Source organism: Mirounga angustirostris, unplaced genomic scaffold, assembly GCF_029215605.1.
Source record: "Mirounga angustirostris isolate CCGP_5_RB_7025 unplaced genomic scaffold, mMirAng1.0.hap1 SCAF_9, whole genome shotgun sequence".
Taxonomy (NCBI): Eukaryota; Metazoa; Chordata; class Mammalia; order Carnivora; family Phocidae; genus Mirounga; species Mirounga angustirostris.
In genome coordinates, this window is record NW_026991717.1 from 101,933,238 (window position 1) to 101,951,394 (window position 18,157).

General features: G+C 40.6%; 1 long non-coding RNA gene across 1 annotated transcript in view; it reads left to right on the top strand.

The window, feature by feature from the left end:
- LOC135361484 (uncharacterized) overlaps positions 1-17,905 on the top strand; it is a 45,479-nt gene extending 27,574 nt beyond the window's left edge. The window contains exon 4 of the long non-coding RNA XR_010404765.1: positions 17,627-17,905. This is a non-coding gene — a long non-coding RNA (uncharacterized LOC135361484). The remainder of the gene's footprint in view (positions 1-17,626) is intronic.
- The last annotated feature ends 252 nt before the right edge of the window (positions 17,906-18,157 follow it).

Below are 18,157 nucleotides of genomic sequence, written 5' to 3' on the forward strand. Positions count from 1 at the left end.
CTATATATATGTTGTCCACAAGAAACCCACTTTAAATATAGAGATGTATCTTATATTTAAAAACAATATCTTTGGGGCACTGGGTGGCTCAGTTGGTTGAGCGTCTGCCTTTGGCTCGGGTCATGATCCCAAGGTCCTGGGATTGAGCCCCATGTTGGACTCCCTGTTCAGCGGGGAGTCTGCTTCTCCCTCTTCCTCTGCTCCTCCCCACCCCCCAGATTGTGCACTCTCTCTCTCGCTCTCTCTCTCACTCCCTCTCTCAAGTGAATAAATAAAATATTTTTTAAAAATTAAAAAAATAAAAAACAATAAAATTTGAAAAATTAAAACAATATCATTCACATTAGCATCCCTCAAAATGAAATACTTAGGTATGAATTTAACAAAATATGTACAAGGTTTATATGAAGGAAACTACAAAATTTTGATGAGCGAAACCAAAGAACTAAATAAATGGAGAGCTATTCCATATTCAAATAAGAGTCAATATTGTCAAGACATCGGTTATTACCAACTTGATCTATAGATTCGATGCAATCCCAACCCAAATCCCAGAAACTTATTTTATGGATATTTTATGGATATTTATGGACAAACTAATGTTAAAGTTTATACAAAGAGGCAAAAGACCCAGAATAGCTAACATAATATTGAAGGAGAAGAACAAAGTTGGAGGGCTAATGCTACCCAATTTGAATATTTACCAATAAAGCTACTTTTCTTCTTACACTGTAATCAAGACAATGAAATAAATCAATGAGACAGAATTGAGAGTCTAGAAATAGAGCCACATAAATGTAGTCATCTGATCTTTGACAAAGTAGCAAAGGCAATACAATGGAGTAAGGATAGTCTCTTCAATAAATGGTGCAAGAACAACTAGACATCCACATGCAAAAAAATGAATCGAGACACAGACCTTACACCCTTCAAAAAACTAACTCAAAATGGATCACCAAAAAAAAAAAAAAAAAAAAAGGATCACCAACCTAAATGTAAAGTGTAAAAGTATAAAACTTCTAGAAGATAACATAGGAGAAAACCTAGATGACCTTGGGTATGATCATGCCTTTTTAGATAAAATGGCAAAGACATATTCCATGAAAGAAATACTTAATAAGCTGAACTTTTACTGAAATTAAAAGTTTTGCTCCATGAAAGACAGTATCAAGAGAATGAGAAGACAAACCACAGACTGGGAGAAAACATTTGCAAAAGACCCATCCGATGAAAGGACCATTATTCAAAATATACAAAGAACTTCTAAAACTCAACAATAAGAAAACAAACCACCCAATTAAAAAATGGCCCACAGATCTTAACAGACACCTCACCAAAGAAGATATGCGATGGCAAATAAGCGCATAAAAAATGCTCCACATTCTATATCATCAGGGAAATGCAAATTAAAACAATAAGATACCTCTACACATGTCTTAGAAAAGCCAAAATCAAGGACACTGACACCAAATGTTGGTGACGCTATGGATCAACAGAAACTCTCATACTGTTAGTGGGAATGCAAAAGGGCACAGCCACTTTGGAAGAGTTTGGTGTTTTCTTACAAAACTAAATGTACTCTTACCATATGGTCCAGCAATCATGTTCCTTAGTATTTACCTGAAGGAGCTGAAAACTTATGTCCACACAAAAACTGCATGCAGATGTTTATAGCAGCGTTATTCATAATTGCTAAAACTTGGAAGCAACGAAGATGTCTTTCAGTAAGTGCATGGATAAATAAACCATGCTCCATCCAAACAATGGACTATCACTGGGCACTAAGGAGAAATGAGCTACCAAGCCATGAAAAAGACAGGCAGAAACCTTAAGTGCATATTGTTCAGTGAAAAAAGCTAATCTGAAAAGGCTACATACTATATAATTTCAACTGTATGATATTCTGGAAAAGGCAAAACTAGGAAGACAAGAAAAAGATCAGTGGTTGCCAGGGGTAGGCAAAGATGAATAGGCAGAGCACAGAGGATTTTTAGGACAGTGAAAATACTCTGTATGATATTATAATGATGAATATATGTCATTTTATACTTGTCCAAACCCATAGAATTTATGATATCAAGACTGAACCCTAAGGTAAGCTATGGACTTTGGGTGATTATGGTGTGTCAATGTAAGTTCATTCTTGGAAAAAAATGTACCATTCTGGTCAGTGATAATGGGGGATGTGATGTGTGTGGGGGGGGGGCAGGAAATATAGGGGCAATCTCTCTACCTTCCTCTCAATTTTGTTGTAAACCTAAAACTTCTCAAGTTGTTTTAAAATTTTTTTTTAAAAAATAAGAAGGATGAAAAGAAAATGAAAATTGGAATTAAGTCACATTCTTACCCTCAAAGGAGCATCATAATCTGTGAAGACAATTTTAGAGAAAGCAACTTTTGTGTTTCAAAATTTCCTTGCTGATACTATGAGAATACTGATAAAGGGTGGGTGGATTCTTGGAGGGGTGCAGTCTAAGTTTCTTTGCTCATAGAGTACTAAATGCCGCCCTTAACCACTATCGCACCCCCACCAGACGTGAAATGTTTTGTCTATCTCAAGGAGGTGAGCTGAGAACACTTTGGCAAGTTTTATCTTATTGTGATCCCAAACTTTCCCTTCTCTTGCTCTATCCCCAGAAAATTTCTAGGCCAAGAATCAGTTATCTCTTACCTTTCAACACTAAAAAAGAAGACAAAATAATACAAATTATATCTATTTGTTGAAAAGTTTTGAAAGAAAGTCACTATAGATAAAATGTGGAATTTAGGAGGGTTGCCATTTCTTTTTGCCATCTCCGATGTTTGTATAGGTGTCTCTTTTGGGGGGTAGTCTCCTCTCCTTCCTTCATTTCTTCCTTCCCCTTCATTTTTTTTCTTCCTTAAATCCTCACAAAAGAGATTCATCAAAGTTGGTGTACAATTCCCAACAAATCCAAAATCTTGATCTCTAAATCTCTGGTTCTTGGGTTGCTGATACAGCAGAATGCCCCGTGCTTTGGGCAGCAAGAGACATCTGTCTGCTGCAGGCTCTGGCACCAGGCTTCCCATCCCGGCATCCTCCAATGCCTCTGTCCCTATCCCACTGCCAGCCAAGAGTACTTTGGGGAGAGCACCTCCCTTCTGCCTTTCCTAAGGGTTTTTTTTCCCGCTGCCTTGTGCCCCTGCCAGATCCCCCTGAGCTCACTTCATTGATTCATGAAAACCATCAATATCTAAGCTTTTTTCTTTATTCCACTGCTTGCAAATATTAAGCATGGGATAACTTTTCTGAAAAGTTAAATGGAAAAGGTGAGTTAACAGGCTATTGGATGTATAGTGCACTTTACTCTTGGCTGAGGGAAAGAGCATTCTTTTTTTTTTTTTTAAGATTTTATTTATTTATTTGAGAGAGAGAGTGAGAGAGAGAGCACAAGAGGGGGGAGCAGGAGAGGGAGAAGCAGACTCCCTGCCGAGCAGGTAGCCCGATGCGGGACTCGATCCCAGGACTCCAGGATCATGACCTGAGCCGAAGGCAGTCGCTTAACCAACTGAGCCACCCAGGCGCCCGGAAAAGAGCATTCTAAGCAGTAATTTTAAATCCTTTTCAATTTACCTTGAAGCAATGAAAGGAGTAAAAAAAGCAAGCATGGTGGAGAGCATTAGGCAATTATCATTGAAAATTATTTAAGCTTAAATAACTAAAATAATTTATTCTATAAAATCATACGAAGTAGTGGAAAGGATTCTGCATGGTCAATTTGCTTTCTCATGTAGCAGCTGAAGAGGTAAGCAAAAATGGTTGAATTCTAAAAGTCTCAACTTAGTGAATTAATATAGATTTGCGGATGGCATTAAATACCTGAAGATGATGATGAGTCATTGCTGCAAATGGATTGGCAAATGGGATTAAATGATTTTCAGTGATACAAAAACCTAATAAAATTAAAACATTGAGTCCTGCACAAATGATGACCTTCTCTGCTTCTACCATAAAAAGGAACACTTCTACCATAAAAGGAACACTTTTCCAATATTTATGGAGAATTGCTAGAGAACAGTGGTTAAGAACATGGACTTAGGAGACAGACCACCTGAGTTTGAATTGTAGTCCTGCCACTTCAAGTTGTAGGTCCTTGGGTATGTCAACAAAGTCCCATGTGCCTTGGTTTCCTCATCTGTAAAATAAGGCAGCGCGTGAGTTACTTACGTAAGTGCTTTGAGTAGGGCCTGGCACACAGGAAGTACTATGTGTTAGCTATTTCTACCTGTTAACACATGCATTCTTTGGTTGTTGGGTAGCTCTGTCTTTGCCCCAGCTGTCTTTGGGACTGTGAGCTGTGGAGGAACTGCATCCTTCAGCTTGCATGCTGTGGTGGTCCTCACAGTGGTATTTTCATATCCCATTATTCCTCACCATTCTTGGAATGTGGGGGAAATATGCTGGGGGAGGAGGAACATCTTCTCATCCCATCCCTACTGCTCAGGATGCTCCTGTCTGTGTGAAGGGGGCCAGTGGTCACCTGTTCCTGCCCTTGAGACTCTACCAACAAAAATTTATTGAGCACCTTTCATGTGCCAGTCCCTGGTGAGGTGCTGGTGATACTGAAATTGACAGGCACTGCAGAGGAAGGCACAAGAGGCCATGAGAGCCCATGGGATGCACCAACTGGGCTTTGGAGGGATCAGGAAAGATTCCATCCAGAAGGTGACATATTTAATTGAACATTAAAGAATTGATAGGATTCTCCAGATAGACAAGAAGGGATGAGGTAGAAGAAATCAAGCAGCAAAATGCCCAGATTGTGACTAGTTTGGGGAATAGGTCATGCCCTCTGAATCTTACCCTGGTATTGGGTTTACCTTCTGGCAAGGGTGTGGCTAGTCCATATGGCCTCTTTCTAGGTAAAAGGACAGAGCTTGTTCAAGCTTGGTGAGTGGACCACAGACTGGATCAGTACCTACTGCTCCCAGGCTGCGCTCCCTATGCTTTAGTTCTATAGTCTAGCTCCCGCAGCTTTGTTACAACAGGCTGTTGACTTTCTCCTCGTGGTTAAGAACTACATGGAACTCCACTCTCTATATCCTCTGAAACTGCATCTCGAGTTGGGGTTCTCAGACCACCTGCATCAGAATCATATAAAAAGTGTATTTAAAAATGCAGATTTCAACCAGTGGTCCAAGATGGCAGCAAAGGAAGATCCTGAACTCACCTTCTTCCATGGCATAAAAACAGACACATTGATCAATGAAACAGAATAGAGACCCCAGAAATAAACCCATGCATATATGATCAATTAATTTACAACAAAGGAGGCAAGAATATACAATGGGGAAAGGATGGTCTCCTCAATAAATGAACTGAACATGGGGCGCCTGGGTGGCTCAGTCATTAAGCGTCTGCCTTCGGCTCAGATCATGATCCCAGGGTCCTGGGATTGAGCCCCACATCGGGCTCCCTGCTTGGCGGGAAGCCTGCTTCTCCCTCTCCCACTCCCCCTGCTTGTGTTCCCTCTCTCGCTGTGTCTCTCTCTGTCAAATAAATAAATAAAATCTTTAAAAATAAATAAATAAATAAATAAAAATAAATGAACTGAACAGCTACATGTAAAAAAATGAAACTGAACTACTATCCTACATCATGCATAAAAATGAACTCAATCTGGATTAAAAACTTGAAGGTAAGACTGGACACCATAAAACTCCTAGAGGAAATCATAGGTGTTAAGCTCCTTGACATCAGTCTTGGTGATGATTTTTAAAATCTGACTCCAGAACCAATGAAAACAAAAGCAAAAATAAATGAGTGGGATTACATCAAACTCAAAAGCTTCTGAACAGCAAAGGAGGAAACTATCAACAAAATGAAAAGGCAACTTAATGAATGGGAGAAAATATTTCAAATAATATATCTGATAAGGGGTTAATATAAAAAATACACAAAGAATTTATACAACTCAATAGCAAAAACCAAACAATTTGATTTAAAAATGGGCAGAGGATCTGAATAGACATATTCTTCAAAGAAGACATACAGATGGCCAATAGGCACATGAAAAGATATTCAACATCACTCATCATCAGGAAAATACAAATAAATCAAAACCACAATGAGATATCATCTCCCACCTGTCAGAATGGCTATTATCAAAAAGACAAGAAATAACAAGTGTTGGTGAGGATGTGATGAAAAGGGAACCCTCATGCACAGTTGCTGGGAATGTAAACTGGTGCAGCCATCATGGGAAACAGTATGGGGTTTTCTTAAAAAATTAAAAATAGAACTACCAAATGGTCCAATTCCACTTCTGGGTATTTATCTGAAGAAAAAAACATTAATCCAAAAAGATATATGCACGGTTATGTTCACTGCAACATTATTTACAATAGCCAGGATATGGAAACAACCTAAGGGTCCACTGATGGATGAGTGGATAAAGAAAATGTGGCATACATACACACACAGAAATACTACTCAGTCTTAAAAAAGAACGAAATCTGGGACATCTGGGTGACTCAGTTAAGTGTCTGCTTTCAGCTCGGGTCATGATCCTGGGGTCCTGGGATTGAGTCCTGCATCAGGCTCCCTGCTTGGTGGGAAGCCTGCTTCTCCCTCTCCCTCTGCCGCTCCCCCTGGCTTGTGCTCTCGCTATCAAACAAACAAACAAACAAACAAACAAATAAATAAATAAATAAAATTTAAAAATTAAAAAAAATAAATCTTATTTGTGACAATATAGATGGACCTTGAGGGTATTACGCTAAGTGAAATACATCAGACAGGGAAAGACGAATGCCATATGATTTCACTGATATGCAGAATCTAAAAAATGAAACAAATGAACAAAAAAAGCTAAACTAAATTCATTGATACAGAGAACAGATTGGTGGTGGTCAGAGGGAAGGGGGGTGAAGATGAGTGAAATGGGAGAAGGGGATCTACAGGTACAAACTTCCAGTTATGAAATAAGTAAGTCTTGAGGAGATAATGTACATCATAGTGACTATAGTTAATAATATCGTATTGCATATTTGAAAGTTGCTAAGAGAGTAAATCTTAAAAATTCTTATCACAAGAAAAAAATTTTTTTGTAACTTTGTATGGTGACAGACGGTAACTAGACTTATTGTGGTGATTGTTCTATAGTGTGTATAAATATTGAATCATGTACACTGAAACTAATATAATGTTATATGTCAATTATACCTCCATTAAAATATTTTTTTAAATGCAGATTTCCACCCCCCACCCAGCTCTACGGAATCAAATGCACTGGGATGAGAGCTGGAAATCTTCATCTGTAATAAGAAAAAGGGCTGAGGTAGAAAAACACTGTTAAAACATATTCCCTGGTTAATTCTGATGCGTGTTAGAGTAGGAGAACCACTGCCATAGGGCCTTGTAGAGAGCCTAGCGTATTGTTTATACTCAATAAACCTTCTGGACATGAAAGACAAGGTGGGTCTCTAGGAGGGGAATGTGGTATAAACAGGGCAGGGCAGAGGAATGGAAAGGCCCTCTGTAGGACAATGGGCAGCTGCTTCCATTAAAAAGAGGACTGAGGTCCTCTGGTGGGGGAGGGACAGGGGTACGAGGGCCATTGTGAGTCTTCTCTCCAATGCAGACTAAGTGGAATCCTTGACTCAGAGACCTCTTCTGCTGCTTGTCCCCATCTCCTTCCCCTGCTCTTGTTCTCCACCACAGAGCTTTTCCCCAAAGGCTTCTCCAGGGCAGGGTTAGCCACCCCTTCACCTCTGTGACTCCTGAGAGCATAGAGCCCCCCTGGCTACAGGCTCAAGGTTTGCTGTGGTTAGCTACACCCTGCTTCCTCATGCTCCCCCCTGCTCTTTTAAAAAAGGGAAAAATTTATTTCTTCAGACCTCCCCAGACCAACAGATAAATCAGCCAAAATTTTTAACAGGCAATAGATGAATATATCACAAGTTCCAGGTGAATATATCCAAATGAATATATTGCAAATTCCAGATGACAGACTAATAAACATGGCCCTTCCAAAGCCATGGTTTTTGACCTCAGCTGCATCTTGGAATCACCTGGGGAGCTTTAAAAAGAACTGCCTGGTCTCACACCCAGAGATTCTGAGGTAGTGCTCTGGAGTACATCATGAGTTTTGGGGATTTCTAGAAGCTTCTCAAGGGATTCCGATGTGCATTAGAGTTGAGAACAACTGCTCCAGCAACATCATCATTTGAGAAATTCTAATGGTAGAGTCTTCAAGCATCCAGCCAAGTCAGTCCGTACAAAGGTAGTTGGGGGTAGGGGGGCATCAAACCATATTGCCCTGGCCTTGAGCCGAATTATAGGTGGCTCAACAAAACACATGCTCAAGACCCTGCTAATTTGTCTCCAGAAATGGAAGGAGATGGAGAAAACTATACTTACTAGGACACTTTTCAGGGAGAGAATTGCAACAGGTTGGAAGGAATTCTCTGATAGTATAAAGATTAAAACCCCAAAAGGCATGCTCTGAGAGGCAATCCATGGTTACCAAACTGTCTTCTAAGAAGAATGAGCTCAGTTAACGATAGGAGTTTTGTTTTGCTGGTTGGGCATTAGAACTTTGGGGCCAGAAGAAAAAAAGAAAAGAAAGAGAAATTTGGGACCAGAGCTGAACTGTTGACATCAGCAGCTGGTGTTACCAAACCTTCCCACCTTAAGCCTTAGGCGTTTCTACATATTGAACAACATTGTAAAGAATATCAGTTTGAATGAGATCCAAGTTATGAAGTCCTCTTGTCTCACTCTTGTACCTGCCTCCCTGTAAAAAACCTCTCGTCCAGGTCCTCTGTCTGCAAAGACAGGGGCGTCCAGCCCAGACTGCCATTTGGTAGTGAAGGGGGAAGCTCAAAAGCCTTGCTTTCTTCTGAGACAGCATTTTTATTACAGCTATTGTAAAACCTCTAGCCAATTTAGATTAGATTTTTTAAATTGTGCAGTTATAAAATATTTTTGCCAACATGTCTCAGTTGTTTTTTTTTAAATCCTTACTGATGCTGATACTTAAGCATTTTTAAAATTTTAGTCCTTTTTTTTTAGTTAATTCTTAAACTTTCTTAACAGATACATAAGTGAAGCATTACCTAAGAAGGAATCTTGAGTGAAAAGAAGCATCTTTTTGGCAAGTAGTCCAATGACAAGACAGAGCTAAATTCCCAGGTGGAGGGGCATCAGAGAGCTTGTAACTAACCGCCATCTGAAGTCAGCCCAGTACCTGGATGCAATCACACAGCTAGTGCATTTTCAATGTCATGACCCATGTACTTGGGCGGCTGCCAAAGGGGTGTCTTATCCTCACATATCATAAACTATTAAGTAACTGAATTTAACAGGCACTTTAAACCAAGCCCTGGAGTAGGTGTTTGGCAGGTGTGGTCTCACCCCTCCAGGAACTTATAATCCTCATGGGAAGAGAAGACATTTTCCCATACTAAGCAGTTAGATACCAAACTGTATCTCAACATAGATGATAGAACATGTACCTATATTTTAACTCAGTTCACCCACAAAATGGAATAATAATACTTACCCACAGGGTTGTTGCTAAGTGAAATAACTCTATGCCATTTGAATAAAATATTTAAGCCCTGAGCATACAGTAACAGTTCAGGAAATGTTATTTCTTTTCCATCTATTCATCAAGGGGATAGAGAACTTAAAGATCACCAGGACTCGTAGCTTCATCCTATTTTAATTTTTTTAAAGATTTATTTGTTTGTTTTGGGGGGGAGGGGCAGAGGGAGAGAGAGTTTTAAGCAGACTCTGCGATGAGTGCAGAGCCCAACGCCGGGCTCAATCTCATAACCCTGAGACCAAGACCTGAACCAAAATGAAGAGTTGGGCACTCAATCGACTGAACCACCCAGGGGCCCCAGTATCTTCATTTTAAAAGTAAAACTCAGAAAGGTAAAATGAATTGCCCAAAGTCACACAGCTAGAAAGAGGCAGAGCTAATAACCAAAGAAACGAACTGTATTTCTCTTTGGATTTCTCAGAAAGCGATTGCCAGGGTTCTTCAAAATTCCACATTGCCCCCTAAATGAGTGCCCCAGAGCAATAACCTGAGGTCGCTGAAATGACAAAATACAAGTCCCCCACCTAGGTTTAAAGCCACATTCATCCGGTTTCAGTCGAGAAAGCTGCTAATGGCTCTTACCATGCCTTTCCCAGCTGAAGCACAGAACCAGAACATTTGCAGCCTGAGGATTCCCTCCCACTGCTTGTAGATCAAACACAAACAGAAGCAGTGGGAGGCCGGGCCATCTCTAACTGAGAGAATCAATATCAATGAAACAGACAAAATCCCAAAATCTCAAAATAATGAAAACAAAGATATCCAAGTAATAAAATCTGCTAGAATCACAAAGACAACACAACTCCGATCTCAGCTGGCTCAAAGAAAGTGTCCATTAACAAGGGATTAACACAAGGAAAGGACACAACCAGTCAATAGGAAATGAAAACATTTCACACAGTCTAGTCGAATTTGAGCCCACCCTCGGATTATGGACGAGGGTGTGTTGAGACGGTGTGGTCCTGACTATAGAAAGATAGTCTCCAGAAACCATCAGCCAGATGTCAACTGAAAGAAACACCCGAACCTGCTGCTATTTGTTGGACTGAAAATTTGGGCTGAAAGGCCAGAAGATAAGGCAAAACACAGATTAACTGCCCTTAAGTAGTCTTGTCCATTGTGATTTTCAAATTAAAATTTGAAAGAAAGCCTCCATCAAAAGAAAGGGGGGAAGGGAAAAAAAAAAAAAGAAAGAAAACCAACCCCCAAACTGTGGAATAAAATTTTATTAGTTTATTATAAAATAAGTAAAATGGCATTCCCATGCCCAGTATGAAGACAATGTGGGTACTTTTCTGTATAAAATATTACAGTTTGGAGGAAATCAAAAGCAAATATCAAAATTGAATATAGTTGACCAGTGCGCATGAATTAGTATAATAATTATATTCTACTAATGGCTGTGATATTCCTAGTTAACAGCCAAGCAGCCCATAGAATTGAATCAAAAGTATGCTATTTGTATGATAAAATTCAAACATTTCTGCAGGGGTTAACATTTAAAGTTAAATGATTTTTTTTTTTTTTTGCTCATTTTATTTGAGGAAAACGCTGTAATGACATCCACTTGATTAGCATATCATTAACCATATGCACTGATTTCAGATAAAATGGATCTCCTGTGTTTGTTTGGGAATCATTAGCAACTCCAAGAAGGTTGCCAATTTAAAAAACTGGCCCCATGAGCACGCCAAGCTCTGTAGTCTGAACCTAAAAATGTGAGTTGGACCCCTGGAAACTTATTACAAAGAAAAGCAACAGAAAGGAACAGAGAAGAGGGAATGGCTAAAGTCTGAATCCTTCCCAGACACTGAACTACAGCAGTTCAGGCCATTTAATAGAAAACGAGCCCAATAATCATCAGTAGCTCACGGCTAAGGGGCCATAGTTCACACATGACAGATCAGGACACACCATCACATGTGTGATCTGCAACGGAAGAGATTATTTGAAAGTGGGACTGCCTCAAAAAGTCTGACTCGTCCCTAAGGGTTTCCCTATGATGGACGGGTCACTATTCCAGAAGAAAGTCATATTTACGATGGCTTCGCCCATTCCGTGGGGAGCTCTGCCATCCAGGGTCTATTTCAGCAGCTGCCATCTGAAAAATCTTTCCTCCATGGGTTTTACGTCTACATGTGTGTATGTACAGGCTCGCGTAAATCACTCATTTGTTTCCCAATTACTAAAATATTCCTCATTTCGTCTACTTAGCATCCCATGTCTCCTAAGGAGAAAACATTTTAGCAAAAACGTGAAGCTTAGTCCCCAAAGCTTATTACTTAAATGCAAAGGATTTGAGGCAGGTCTTTGGGGCTATTAGGAAAGGCTTAGATAAAAGAGACAAGAGTAGTTTGGGGTTGTTTTCTATATCTGGCTGTTGGGAACATCTTTTCATGTAAATGCTCTCTGAAGCTTTAAACACACACACACACACACACACACACACACACACACACCACTTAACGAAGTGGCAAGGGTTTTGAAACTGGGTCACCCTAGAATCCAATCTCGAAGTGATAGACAATATAGTTACTTGCCTAATTATTCTCCCTTATTCTTGCTAAAAGAATCCCACCTCAGGATCTTTGTTCCGATAAAAAATGCAGCTTCCTGGACTTCCATGCAGACAGAGTAGCCATGAAACACGTTCTGGCCATGAGATGACGGGATATGGGTATGAATTCTGGGGAAACTTTTAATTAGGAAAGGCAGCCTCAGCTGGCAGGGTCCTTTGCCTCCCCGGCCTTCTCCCTTCTTCCTGCTAGAGTTCCAGCAGCCACATGGCAATGATGAATCCAAGGACAAAAGTCAACACACTGAATGGCAGAGTGGAAAGACAAAGAGCCTGGGTCCCTGGGAATATTGAGCCAATGCAGTGCTTAGACTGCCTCCCCATGACATCTTGTTTCATGAGCCAAATGAATCCAACTTGCTTAAGCCACCAGCTGTCAGATACTCTACTATTTCCAGCCAACGCACCTCTGAATGATAAACTGTCTCTGGGCTTCATTTCCTTATCTGCAAAAAGGGGGTGGAACCTTCACCAACTGTCAAGATTTGCTGTAAAGCCTAGTTGATAGCTATATAATTCCTAGTGTAATGCCTGGCTCACAGTAATAACTGGATGCCATCATTATTATTATTTATTAATAAGATTAAAGTTATTTCTTTTTCTTTGGCAAAACTCGAAGGAGCAGAGTCAAGCTTTCCCTGAGATGAGGACTATCTTCTGGGCAAGGTGCTGAGGTCATTTTGGGGTGGAACCAGCTGACTGAAATCAGCTTTATAAGGACCCTTACCTTACTTAGTAGAATGGCCAATAAATAGCCAATATCCAAAGGCTGTGTCCCTCTGTCCTTAGTTTAGAAGATTTTTCCGGCTTATTGCTAATGCATACTAGCTATTTTTAACACTTGGAGAGCAAACTGTTGATTTCTTTATAGTGAAACCAAATCCCTTGGCTGCATTTCACTCCTGAGCAGCAATCACACCAGCAAACTGCAAAATTAGCATCTAATAGCTCATTTCAATGAAAAACCAGAAGAACATTCTTTGGGCACCACAGGTTTTTGCCTCCAAAGATAGCACTTCTTTTTTTATTTCCTGAGTATGTGAAATTGCCCTAATTCTGACTTACTTAGTGGGATATGCATTTGGCTTCCTGGTTTCAATTTTGTGGCCAAAATGATCAGTTGTTGCTCTTTTCTGAAGGCTGTATAAATTAGTTTTACTTGAAGTCTGTTGATCTATTAGTCCAGCACGATCAATACGCGAGGCTTAAAACTAAATCCCGGGGGATGATTTAGAGCATCCTCTATGACATACATCCCAGCATCAAGACCCTGGTCTTCAGTGCTCTCCCAGGCCCTTCCATTGCTTTGCCACAATTTGGCTCAACATCCCAGTTAAGCAAATTCAGCATGCTAGTCAATGGTGGCTGAGATTTTGTTAGGGCCAAACCAAATCAAACAAAAAACACCTGTTTGCTAGGAGGTCCATTTGAAGAGTGATAACCAGAAAAAATGGCCAAAATGAATCTCATGGTCTGTTAAGTAGGCGTTTTCTGTACCACAGAGATTTCAGTCAACTACTCCTAGGTGTTTCAAGTTTCTCAATTGTCTAGAGGAAGCTCTATGCCAGCGCTCTCCAACAGAAGCATAATGTGAACCACTAACATGAAACATATATGTAATTTTAAGTTTTTTAGTAGTCACATTGAAATAAAAGTAAGAAGACCCAGGTAAAATGAATTTCAGTAGTATATTTTACTTAACCCCCAAATATATCCAAAATACCATCATTCCAACATACGCTCAATAACAAAAATTAATGAGATATTTTTACGTTCTTTCTTTGTATGAGATCCTTACAATCTGTGGTGTATTTTACACTTACAGCACATCTCAGTTCAGACGGGCCACATTCCAGGTGTTCAATAGGCACATGTGGACGGTGGCTAACATATCTGACAGCTATACCATAAGGCCTATCATTTCATGTGCTGCCTTAACATCCTGAGGCCTCATGGGGGCCCCCACGTTCTAACTGTGAGTTCCCCTGCTCTTGCCACCCAGTGGGAAAGGCTCCCTACCCAGCTAGTTTCCCTAGCAGCCAGACCAGCTGTGTTCCACCTGGTCCTCAACCGAATGAGCTTCACCTCTCTGCAAGCCTGTGGAATTATTCAAACAAGCCAATCACATCCTCCTCTGGAAACCGGAAGTCACCTAACCCTCTTGTTACTACAAAGCTAGCATCCCACGGCCCCTGCTGCTTCCCTTTGCTCCCTGATGCCATCTCTATGTGGCTCTGCATGGCGTGTGGTGTCTCTCTACCCCCAGCTGTGAGTATATGGGAATAATAAACGGCTGTCAATCTCCTGTTCTGTCCAGTGGCGTGTATTCAGCTCTCCTTAGAACCTTAGGGCAGGGCTCTCTCCTGCACCCATGAGGTGAAGAGGAGGTGAGCAAAACAACAGCATGAGTCTATACTTTTTAAGAGAGCTTTAGAGTCAATTTTTCAAAAATATCTAGAGGAATCTGGACTCGTCTCTTAGCTTTCCTACATTTACATTGTTGGAAAAACCTTAGTTGTAACTTTGGAATACATTTTCTTATTTTGTTAATATTTTTGGTATTTCATGGTGCTAATCTTTTAGCTCAGCTTTGTAGCTGGTCATGCTTGGTTCTGTATTATTTTGTTGCATGTTCTGATCTTTAGCATTCGTGCTGAAGGGGACTGATAAAATCATCGTTAGACAATAACATGAATTTACTTCAAAGATAAAGGTCTACTCCATGGCGAAACACTCATTTAGTCTGAAAAGGATGACAGATTCCTGGCAAGAATACTGCCCCAGCTCTTCCCGCGCCTGTGGCAAGATCACTAAGCCAGCTGTCCACCTCAGAATCCTCTTGACGTCGGAGATGAAATCTCTGATCTAGAAACCCTGAGCTATCCTTGAGCCTTCTTCATGATCCCTAATCTATATACAGCAATCAATGGGCTGCCGCCCCTTCCCTCAACATACTACTTCCAAAGCATCTTTTGAATATATATCCTTCTTCATGCACATCACACACGCTTTCATCCAGGTCTCCAGTGTGTCTAAGGGGAGCCATCAGGCTGTGTTCCAATGGGTTTCCCTGTCTCCAGGCCCTCTACCTTCCCTCCATCCTCCAATCTGCAGCCCAGGTGGTCCAAAACTCAGAGTTCATTTATAACTTTTTGTCTTAAATACCTCCAACTTCTCTTCACTGCTTCCAGGTAACAACCCAAATCCCTTAACCTGATAATCAAGACTTTTAAAAATCAGGCCCCAGTCTATCTTTTCATTTGTTTTTTTTTTAAGATTTTATTTATTTATTTATTTAGAGAGAGAGTGAGCATGAGCAGGGGGATGGGCAGAGGAAGAGAGGCAAGTAGGCTCCCTGCTAAGCGGGGAGCCTGATGCAGGGCTGGATCCCAGGACCCCAAGATTGTGACCTGAGCCAAAGTCAGACACTTAATCGACTGAGCCACCCACGTGCCCCTACCTTTTCATTTTAACCTTCAGCCACCATTTCTCATTTATCCCTACTCCAAATTATTTCCAGAAAAACCCAGCACCTTCATGCTATGGAATCTTTATGGAAGCTGCTCTCCACTTGGCTTGGCTTGTCCCTAATTCCTACCTTAAAAAAAAAAAAAAGAGAGAGAGAGATTGGAGTGAACGTTTTAAAGGAAAACCACACATGGCAGTTCAGGACACTGCCTTGTAGAACACAAGTTCTCCTTCTTAAGTCAAGCACAGACTACTCTGTCAACCATGCTAGACACGACAGACAGCCTTGAGTCATCGGCTGCCCCCAACAGATTTATTTGTGTGATTTGCTTTATCAGAAGTAGCTGTAAAGAAAGTGTATCTATAAACACATAATAAAATAAAAATTGTATTTCACTTCATTATAGTTTATCAAGGCTCAGCTTTGTGAGGACGGCTCCTAGAGCAGAACAGGGTGAAGAACACCATCACTGCCTTCATTGAGAAGGAGCCGCAAATCCTGGCTCTATCAATTAGCTCAGGTGTTTAGCTTCCCCGGCCTGTTTTCTACCTATAAAATGCAGATAATAAGTTACCTACCTCCTAGAGGAGAAAATCTACATTATGTACTTACACAGCACATAAAAATAGTACTAGTAGTAGGACTATCACAGGCTTATTTTCAATTCTTACATTTATCATAGTAATTAATCTTAGAGAGAAAACTCTCTCTGATGGGAAAAACACTTCAGTTAAAGCCTGCTGTAGAATAAGGGACCCCAAAGGTTTTTTTTGTTTGTGTGTTTGGAGGGGTTGCTTGTTTTTTTTGTTTTTGTTTTTTTGTTTTGTTTTTGTTTTTTATATCCCACGAATACACTATTTACACCAACCCTGCTGGTAATGAGAACCAGAGGGGAGCGATATCTTGGTATCTCCAGTGCCTGGCACTGAATGAAAGCAGCAGGCTCCCCTAGCCATGGGCAGGTGACAAAACTTCTCTTAGAGTTTCATCACCCTTATCAGTTATTTACCCACATCTTTCAGCCTGGAGAAATTTCAGATTTTTTCCCAAAACACTGGTGCTTTGAACAAAAGATGCAGGCGTGTAGGAAGACGAAGCTTGCCAGGGAGGAAGGGGGACACGGAGGAGAGAATGTGCCCAAACTAGATTTCTCCCACTTCGCTACCACCCGAGGCCAGTGCCAAGAAATTATCATCTTAACTGGCAAGGAGGAAGGAATTGAATATTTATGGAGTGTCTACCTCACACGGGTGCTTTGCTGGGTGAATTATATAATAATAAAAACATTAGCTATCTTTTGCCATGCCTTATACTAATTGCCTTACATTTTTTTCAGTTTATTCTCATGACAATGTTGTCAGCTTTTAGGTAGGTAGCTCCGTTTTACAGAGGAGGAGTTAGAAGCTCAGAGAGGCTAAGTAATTTGTCCAAGGTCACACAGTGAGTTACTTTAATTCCACCTAGAACTAGACGCTGGATCTGCCTGACTGCAGTATATCTGTATTCTCAGTTCCATGTACCACAGTAACTCTCAACAGGCAAAGACCTCCAGGGGAAAGACTACCATTTCCTATTAATGCCCAGCTCTAGGAGAACCCCTCACTCATAGTAGGCGCTCAGGAAATGTTTATAGAATAAATAAAAGTAGAGAAAAGACTGGAGCAAAGTAGGCATGGAGTGTTACTATATTGCCAAGAAGCAAGTGCAGGAAATAAGAGAAGAGACAAGAGGGTGTCCTTCATAATTCACAGTGACACCCTGTAACATGGTTATGCTATTCTTGGTCAGCTACATTTAATGATGCCCATAGTCAGAAAGAAAGTCCGCCACCGTGACCATCATTTTGCAAGCCTGGTTGGACTCTTCGTACCTGCTGATTTCCATTACATGCCGTTTAGAAAAATAATTGTGTGACCCTGCCCCGTTGTCATTAAATATAAATCGTTCGTTTGGCTGCTAAAATATTAACACTCAAGGAGTGCAGAGAGACCAACAATTTTTTTTTTTTTCCAGATGCTTTCAACCGAAGGCAGAAGATACTAGACGGCTTCCCATTGCAATGGACCACATGTGCGTGGCTTGCTCTGCTGGAGGCGCTGTGTGGCCCAAGTCACAGAGCCATCAGTCACGGATTATGGCTGCAAGGGGTGTCTGCACTTAATCTCATTTTTGAATGAATTAATATTATTAGTTTTGACAAATTAATGGTATTAGATGTGCAAGGTGAGTATGAATTATGTCCACATCCACCTATTACTAAATGTGCCTCATTCTTGCGTGAGAAAGCTTATTGAATCAATTCAGTGGAATCCCCTCCCGTTTCCATGTTTGAAAATGCCTTCTTAGAAGCCTTAAAGAGATGGGCTTGTATACCTATGGACACGTGTTTAATGATATAAATCTGTACTTCAGTCCAGGCTGAAAGGGGCTACATAATTGAGTCAGTCAACAGAGGAAGATATGACTTTGTGGTGACTTATATATACATCCTTACAAATGTAATTCTAAGTATACTCCACCTGAGAGAATCCTATCTTTTAGAAA